Source organism: Monopterus albus, unplaced genomic scaffold (genome assembly GCF_001952655.1).
Source record: "Monopterus albus unplaced genomic scaffold, M_albus_1.0 scaffold127.1, whole genome shotgun sequence".
In the NCBI taxonomy this organism is placed as follows: Eukaryota; Metazoa; Chordata; class Actinopteri; order Synbranchiformes; family Synbranchidae; genus Monopterus; species Monopterus albus.
The window spans coordinates 263683-272784 of record NW_018128007.1 but is presented as its reverse complement, the minus strand read 5'-3'; the positions used below and the strand labels follow the sequence as shown (position 1 = coordinate 272784).

Genomic DNA, 9102 nt, shown 5'->3' with positions numbered 1-9102 from the left:
GTAGAAAACATTTGTCACTTGAAATGAAGAGGTCTCATGTATCAGCAGAGTCAGAAAAGCAGTTTAGAAATTTTCTTAGAGATTTTCTTCAGGGTTGATATGAATCGAATATATCAGTGTTTATACGTAGATGGCTGATCGGAAGTCTGAGCCAAGCAGGGACCATCTGTTTGAACACAAAGAGGGGACTCTGTGCAATTTGTGTTGAAGAGTGGGTAGACTACTGACTGTTGCTTATATGACAATCCTTTTGCATTTTCATTGTACCCAGGTGTTCATTTTTAAGACTGTCATTATTAATATTAATAATAAAATAAAATGAAATTATGCAATGGGGAAACTTTGAATGAACATGAATGAAAAAAACTCGTTTTTTTGTAGGCTAAGGCTGGCAGCAGCAGACATGCTGTACATACAGTGTAGGTTGTGATTTATTAAGGTGGATCTAGTGTAAATGTTCAAATAAATATGCACCCATTTGCTTGCTTACCTGTAGACAAACTGCACATTTACATGATTATCTGAGTTGTTTTGTTTTTACAAAATTACATTTCAATAGCATTTATCTGGAATTGGTCATTAAAAAGAACACCAAGAAGAAACTGTCTCCATTTTACCTATAATTAGTGCCAAATTACAGTTCTTTCCACAACATCTTACAGAAGTTTATTAGGTAAACTAGGTAAAATCAGATATTACCAAACAAAACATGTTATTTTGCACCAGGGCTCAGAGGACTAATGGCTCTTTAGTTTGACCAGACAAAGAGCAGGCAGTAAACATCCCAAAAACAGGCACTAAGAGTGAACACTATAACTAGGCGAAGCAACAAAAGGAGTGTCAGTGTCAGCATGCAGATGGTGCAGGACTCTCAGGTGCTACAGGTGGTTGGAAAACAGCGCTTGATGGTCAGTATGGGGTAGACCTAGAGCATGAAGACAGGCCCCTCACAAAGCTTACTCCTCTGCACAAACTAAATACTATCCACAGAAAGCCTACTTCAAAGCTGGCATACCCAATACTTAAATACTTTTGTTAGGACAAAGAACAAAAAGCAGGATCAGGACAGCCTCACTTGTAACTCAGGACGTAATGATATTTGTAATTTTGTGATATTGCAATTGAAAAATATCTCTGCTGTGGGACTGTGATGTATCTACCGGGCTATTATATAAGGCATTTCACTAGTGTAACTGTGTTCATGTCACAGAATTTGAAATGGACATAGCAGATGCTCCATTGTTGACCTTTAGAGCTGCTGTGTGGCAGCAGGTCCGTTTTCCAGTTTCAAGAAATGGCACATGCAGAATACTTGCCGGAAAATTGCCGGATAAATGCAATACTAGCACAAACCAGGTGGCAGTGTTTGTGTATTTTTTTGTATATATCAACATTTATATCAGAAATGCCATTTCTTTCCACTGTGACATGTCAGTTCCTATCACAGATCTGTAAACACAAGTGGAATCCAGCAGTGGGTTGAGCTTAACACTGCCGAGTCAGTATGTCATTATAATAATTAGACAAATAACAACTGCTGCTCTCATGTTCATGATAGCAAGGCTTCATATCAAAGGTGTAAAGCTACAGGAGGAGAGTTTCTTTACTTGTCTCTAGTGGCCATAGACATCCTCAGCTACATTTAATTTCCATTTCAAAGCTTCCAGGGAAATACTTTGGTTTTCTGTTTCTCTGGTGAATGCCGTGTCCTTGTTTCCAAGTCTTTGACATAATGCTGCTATTGTGTTGTGAAACCTCTGGTATCATAAGGAGACACACATATTCTGTACTGGCCTTTTCTGTCCATGGTGGTGAATTCTCTGTCATTGTATTTTATAACAGTTTACTGCCATAGAAAGCACCAGCTGTTTAGAAAAGCCCATCCATCCATCCATCCATCCATTCATTCATTTTCCTCCACTTATCGGAACCGGATAAGACTGCTGGCCCGTCTAAGCAAAGATGCCCAGACTTTGCTCTCTCCAGACACTTCCTCCAGCTCCTCCAGGGGCATGCCGAGGCGTTCCCAGGCCAGCCGAGAGACACAGTCCCTCTAGTGTGTCCTGGGTCTTCCCTGGGGCCTTCTCCCGGTGGGACATGCCTGGAACACCTTCCTAGGAAGGCGCCCAGGAGGCATCTGAAGCAGATGCCCGAGCCACCTCAGCTGACTCCTCTCGATGTGGAGGAGCAGCAGTTCTACTCCGAGCTCCTCCCTGGTGACCGAACTCCTCACCCTATCTCTAAGGGTGCGCCCGACCACCCTGCGGAGGAAGCTCATTTCGGCCACCTGTATCCAGGATCTTGTCCTTTCGGTCATGACCCAAAGCTCAGGACCATAGGTGAGAATTGAAACGTAGATCAACCAGTAAATCAAGAGCTTCGCCTTACAGCTCAGCTCCTTCTTCACCACGACGGACAGGTGCATCGACCACATTACTGCAGAAGCTGCACCGATCCGCCTGTCAATCTTCCATTCCATCCTTCCCTTGCTTGTGAACAAGACCCCAAGATATTTGAACTCCTCCACTTGAGGCAGGAACTCTCCACCAACCTAAAGGGAACAAGCCACCCTTTTCCGGCTGAGAACCATAGCCTTGGAGTTGAAGGTGCTGATTCTCATCCCAGCTGCTTCACACTCGGCTGCAAACCGCCCCAGTGCACGCTGGAGGTCCTGGCTTGATGGAACCAACAGGACAACGTCATCTGCAAAAAGCAGAGACGAGATCCTGTGGTCCTCGAACAGGACTCCTTCTGGCCACTGGCTGCATCTAGAAAGTCTGTCCATAAAAATAATGAATAGAACCGGTGACAAAGGGCAGCCCTGCCGGAGTCAAACATGCACCGGAAACAAGTCTGACTTACTGCCAACAATGTGAACCAAGCTCCTGCTCCAGTTGTAAAGGGACTGGACAACCCTTAGCAAATGGCCCGGACCCCGTACTCCCAGAGCACCCTCCACAGGGCGCAGTGAGGGGCACGGTCGAATGCCTTCTCCAGATCCATAAAACACATGTGGACTGTTTGGGCAAACTCCCATGAACCCTCCACCACCCTGAAGAAGGCATAGAGCTGGTCCAGTGTTCCGTGGCCAGGATGAAAATGGCATTGTTCCTCCTGAATCCAAGGTTCAACTATCGGTCGAATTCTCCTCTCCAGTACCCTGGCATACTTTCCTGGGGAGGCAGAGGAGTGTGATCCCCCTATAGTTGAAACAAACCCTCCAGTCCCCCTTCTTGAAAAGAGGGACCACCACCCCAGTCTGCCAGTCCAGAGGCACTGTCCCCAACTGCCATGCAATGTTGCAGAGGCGTGTCAGCCAAGACAGCCCCACAACATCCAGAGACTTGAGGTACTCAGGGCGGATCTCATCCACCCCGGTGCCTTGCCACCGAGAAGCTTCTCAACTACCTCGGTGACTTCAGCTTGGGTGATGGACAAGTCCACCTCTGAGCCCATGGCTTCTGCTTCCTCATCAGAAGACATGACGCTGGGGTTGAGGAGATCCTCGAAGTATTCCTTGCACCGTCCACTGTAAACAATTTTGGCAGGGCACTGCTTTCCCCTCCTGAGGCACCGGACGGTTTGCCAGAATTTCTTCGAGGCTGACCGATAGTCCCTCTCCATGGCCTCGCCAAACTCCTCCTAGACCCGAGTTTTTGCCTCCACAAGCACCCGCTTGGCCTGTCGGTACCCGTCAGCTGCCTCAGGAGTCCCACGAGCCAACCAAGCTCGAAAGGTCTCCTTCTTCAGTTTGATGGCATCCCTTACTTTTGGTGTCCACCACCGGGTTTGGGGATTGCCGCCATGACAGGCACCAGAGACCTTACGGCCACAGCTCCGAGTGGCCGCATTGGCAATGGAGGTGGAGAACATGGTCCATTCGGACTCAATGTCTCCAGTCTCTCTCGGGATCTGGTCGAAGCTCTGCTGGAGGTGGGAGTTAAAGATCTTGTTCAATTTGGCTTGATGATCAATCACACAAACATTTGTCTAAACACTAATTGTGGATTACCAGGCCATTCCTGTTGCCAGCTTTTGTTTCTGGTTGAGATCAAGCCACCTCCATTTTTTTTTCCATTCTGATGTCACCTTTTTTTACCTTCATTTGTCTTAAGGCACTCATTGTGCCAAAGTGTTGATGTGGTAGGAAAACCTTGGTAATGAAGTTAACAAATAAAAGACACAATACAGATACTTTCCCCACAGCTGTGGTCTTGGCTGGTCTTGATTCCTTTTTGTCTGAGACAGAGATGAGACTGAGTAAAGATGTGGTTAAGATGAGACCAAGATCTTCAAAAAGTGGTCTTGAGACTGGTCTCAAAGACTGATCTTGAGTACTACAACACTACAGAACAGCATCGCCAGTTATGTACTGCAAATACTGCTGGGTTCAATATTTTATAATTAAGTTGTTAAATAAGTCAGTCTTCTACAGAGTACCGCTTTATACTTTATATAAGACACTTTCTGGTTCAGGTACCATACTGGTTGTCACTGCTTTCAATGATTTTAACACTGATATTTCAGGAATGTTGTGTGTGTTGTTGTGACTTCAACTGTGGATAATAAGAACAGGTGAGTCACTGACTGTGAGGCAGCACGTAGGTTACAACATGTTCTGTCAGCATGAACCTGTGAAGGTGCCTCTAGCTATTCTGGCTGGGATATTTAAAGCAGGGCTGCTGGGATACTAATAGTGTGATATTTCAAGCTATGAGCTGGTTCAGGGTGTTGGGGCTATTTTCACCATTGTGCAGTGTAGGAGACAAAACCCACACAGAAACACACAGGTTACTAGAGGTCAACACTCACTTACTGGCTGTTATGGCTCTGTCAGGTATCAATTTTGTTTTCACACAGTGATTAACAGCTATTAGCACATGTGGAATTAATGTTTTTAAAAATACATTTACTATAGCTATCGAACTGCAGCAAATTATATTTGACATTACGATAATTCTTTCTCACTCCTCTCTTTCCTGATTCCATGGCTCAGTATGTGGTTTTAATCTAGCTGCCAAACTCAATTTAGTCAAACCTTTATAAATGTCATAAAAAATAAACAGCAGCTTTCCATCAGAAAGCCTCAGAAAGCAAAGAAGTGAAGCAAATGTCATAAATAGAACATCCTACAGAAATGTGGAAGTTGGAGTCTTCTAAAATAAATCAAATCAAATCAAATTTTATTTGTATAGCGCCAAATCACAACAAAAGTCATCTCAGGACACTTTACAAAGTAAGGTCTAGACCTTACTGTTATCACTATTATTACATAGGGAGGCAATTTCTCTGCACTTACAGATGTGTCATATGAAGACAACAGTGTTAATCTTTACAAGCAGCTGGAGTGGTTGTTTCACACGTTTAAACACAGCAGCTGAATAGCTGAAGCTGCTGCTAACAGATGACATTTGTCCATAGGCAGTTCAATTCATCATCACCGCTACCCCCCTCCTCCCACCATACATACTGTATCAGTTACATAATAAAAACAATGGGTTGGATCTCACTGCAGCACCCAAAATCACACTGAAGATCAAAGTGAAAAATTTAAATCACAGACTTATCCAAGTTGCATGAATTTTATCACGGCAACTCATATTGTGACTCAGAAGTGTGTATGGACCCCTTGTGCCTGTAAGCACTCCTGACAACATCTGGCCATGCTCCTAATGAGTCAGTGGACAGTGTCCTGGGGCATCTTTTCCCAGACCTGGGTCAGGGCATCAGTGAGCTCCTGGACAGCCTGTGGTGGTACTTGGTGATGTTAGATGCACTGATACATAATATCCCATACTTTAGGGTGCATTATATACTGTATAAGGATCCAGACAAATATGTGATAGGTGTATTATCTTGCTTGTGTGTAATACCAGTGTACACAAAGTCTCTGAGATATTCAAGGTCAGTGCCAATGAATGAATCTGTTTTCAAAGAAGAACACACACAAACTCTGACAAGGGGTAAGTGGTGCTCTTGCCAGGGAGGCAGCGAAGGAGGATAGAATGCTGCAGGCTGCTGGTTTTGTGTTGGGGATGTGATCATTATCAGTTTCTGGGTCCTTACGGTCACTCTCATGAAGTCACATGGACTGACAGGAAACTCTGTTTTGGACACTTCTGGTGACAGTATTTGAGCAAGTGCAACATGGTTCCAGTGACTGACATCAGGTCCTGCAGGACTTAAATGTGTCTAATGGATTTATTTATTTATTTTCTCTGGTGTCACAAAAACAACTGATTATAAGCAGGTAGAAACAGGGCTAAGTAAAGGCATCTTTAAGTAGAATATTTAGGTGGTGACTGTGTGGGAACTATGTTTATTTTTAATACAAACATCTTTTCATTTCCTGAATAATCAACAAAAATCCCCACACTTAGTTGCTGATGTGCATATATTGAACATAATGACATGTGACATAATGACATATGACAGCATATGCTGTCATAGTTACCCAATGGTTTGCAAAAATTTCGATTTCCTTGTCAGTTAATTATCCAGAGGATGGTTTTCATATTAGTTTAGCTGTTGAATTCCTTCTAAAATCTCATACAATACAGTCAAACATTTAGACACACTTTACCATTTGGTTCAGTAGAAGAGTCCAAACATTTCACTGGTAGTGTATCAGTCCATTTAGCTTTCAAACCACTCATGAGTCTGCTTGAAACCTCCTTAATGGGCATCTTTGTTGTTCTTCAGAGTTGTAAGCAAAGCGATCTTAATAGGAAAACTACCAGAGTCCAACAGAACAGGTTTGAAAGCATCCTTAGCCTCCTAGATGATTCCAGAATGGGGTTCACATGTAGCAGGTATGGTCAGAGTGATTTGGTAGGGGTTTCTAAGAAACAGGGATAACATTGTGTAATGATTTCACATTGTATAATCTTTCTGTCCATTTTTTTGCAAGGCTCTGGAGGGCTGAGACCTATCCTATAGGGTGAGAGAACAATTACACCCTATAAATGTTGGGTAAACACACAGCTGTAGACAATCCCCCCAGCCACTTTGTTTTCTATTTGCAATAACAGCTCTTTAATTTCAGGATTTTTCATTGAAATTTAAATACATTAGAAAACACTTAACAGAGTCACACATGCTTTCCATCACTATTTACAACTTGATTACTACATACAGTACATAGAGGGCATATCCTCTACAACAAATAGAAAATAGTGGCAAACAGATTCTTTTCTTTTTAATTAGGAGACTAGAAAACTGGGACATTGCGCTGTGTGTGTTTTGGTGTAGATCAGCACTTTGTAGCCTGGGTTAATCACTTGTTTGGATGGTGTTCTACACAGGTTAGCCATCATCAATACTGTTTGCATCATGGCACAAAAATCCAGTTGTATTAAAATGGATAGAATGGATTACTGCAGAAAGAATTAAAACTGAGAAAATAGGTTTGTGTTCAGCAGTGATTTGTGTCTCCCATTACATTATGAAAGGATGGAGAGTGAATGAGTGGTTGCTGTGGCAACTGGCAACTTAACAGCAGCTTTGTAATTCCATCATTGCTCCATTAAAGTTTGATCTACATTTAATCATAAATAGTGTGTTATGGTTAGATGATGGTAAAGAAGAAAGTAAAGCTGAAAAAACTTAGAAAAACTGAACTGATGAAGCCTTTTGGATGAGAGGTGAAACATCTTCGACCTATAAATCTAGTCCAGTTGATTTTTCAACTGTTTATTCAAAACTGAACAATGAAATGTATAAAGTAGAAATGTATTTATTCTGCCCATATCTTCATTTCACCTACAAAGAAACTTTGTTTAGTATTGATATATTGTTCCGGGCATGTCCCACCGGGAGGAGGCCCCGGGGAAGACCCAGGACACGCTGGAGGGACTATGTCTCTTGGCTGGCCTGGGAACACCTTGGCATTCCCCCAGAGGAGCTGGAGGAAGTGTCTGGAGAGAGGGAAGTCTGGGCATCTTTACTTAGACTGCTGCCCCCACGACCCGGTTCCGGATAATCGAAGGAAAATGGATGGATGGATGGATAGATTCAGCGAAATATACGCTGTACATATAGATCACTGAATCAAGATTCTGTGTGTGTGCATATATATATATACACATACATATACAGTATATATGTACAGGTTTCTATTTATAAGTAGTTTTACTCTTATTTATTATATTTTTTTTTTCTTTACTAATGCACATTCCCTTGCTTGTTGATATGTACATACACATTGAGAGCTGCTGTACCAGAGTCAAATTCCTCGTGTGTCCGATACACCTGGCCAATAAAGCTGATTCTGAAATTACACTTTCAGGTTAACAAGATCCCCCCAAAATACTGACCTGACTAGTGAAGAAGGCAAAACTAGGGGCATCACTAGCTACTGGTGCTAGCAGAGTGCTGTGTACTAACCTGGTAAACTGTGTTCAGTCCTCTTTTCTTGCCTCATTCAATTTTTAGGCTGAGAAAAGGGTCAGCTCATACCTCAAGTCAGGTTTAATAGACTGGGTAAAATTTTCTCTTCAGTCACAAAATAGGCAGTGTATGGTTTGGTAAATATGAAAATGATGTGAATCATATGCTGTGGCCTTCACAATTATCAGATCTCAGCCCAGTTGAACACCTATGGGAGATGTTAGATTGATGCTTTAGACAGCGTCTCCAACACCATCATTAAAAAGTAGGGAATATCTGTTGGAAGAATGGTGTTCAATCCTCAGTCACTCCGACAGAAATCTCCTCATCAAGTACAAGAAAAATATGCTCTGTCTTGTCACCTCTCTTTTATGAGTTCTGCTTCTATCAACAGTCCTTGAGATGCTTCTACAGCTTGATTAATCAAATCAAATCAAATCAAATTTTATTTGTATAGTGCCAAATCACAACAAAAGTCATCTCAGGACACTTTATAAATTAAGGTCTAGAGTAGAGTAGGAGCTCAGAGTAGAACCGCTGCTCCTCCACATTGAGAGGAGCCAGCTGAGGTGGCTCAGGCATCTGTTTTGGATACCTCCTGGGCGCCTTCCTAGGGAGGTGTTCCGGGCATGTACCACCGGGAGAAGGCCCCAGGGAAGACCCAGGATATGCTGGAGGGACTATGTCTCTCGGCTGGCCTGGGAACGCCTCGGC

General features: G+C 42.9%; 1 protein-coding gene across 1 annotated transcript in view; it reads left to right on the top strand.

Annotated features, from left to right (window-relative positions):
• Positions 1 to 9102, top strand: part of LOC109967270 (NT-3 growth factor receptor-like) — a 410435-nt gene that overhangs the window by 175014 nt on the left and 226319 nt on the right. The gene's annotated exons all lie outside the window — the stretch shown is intronic.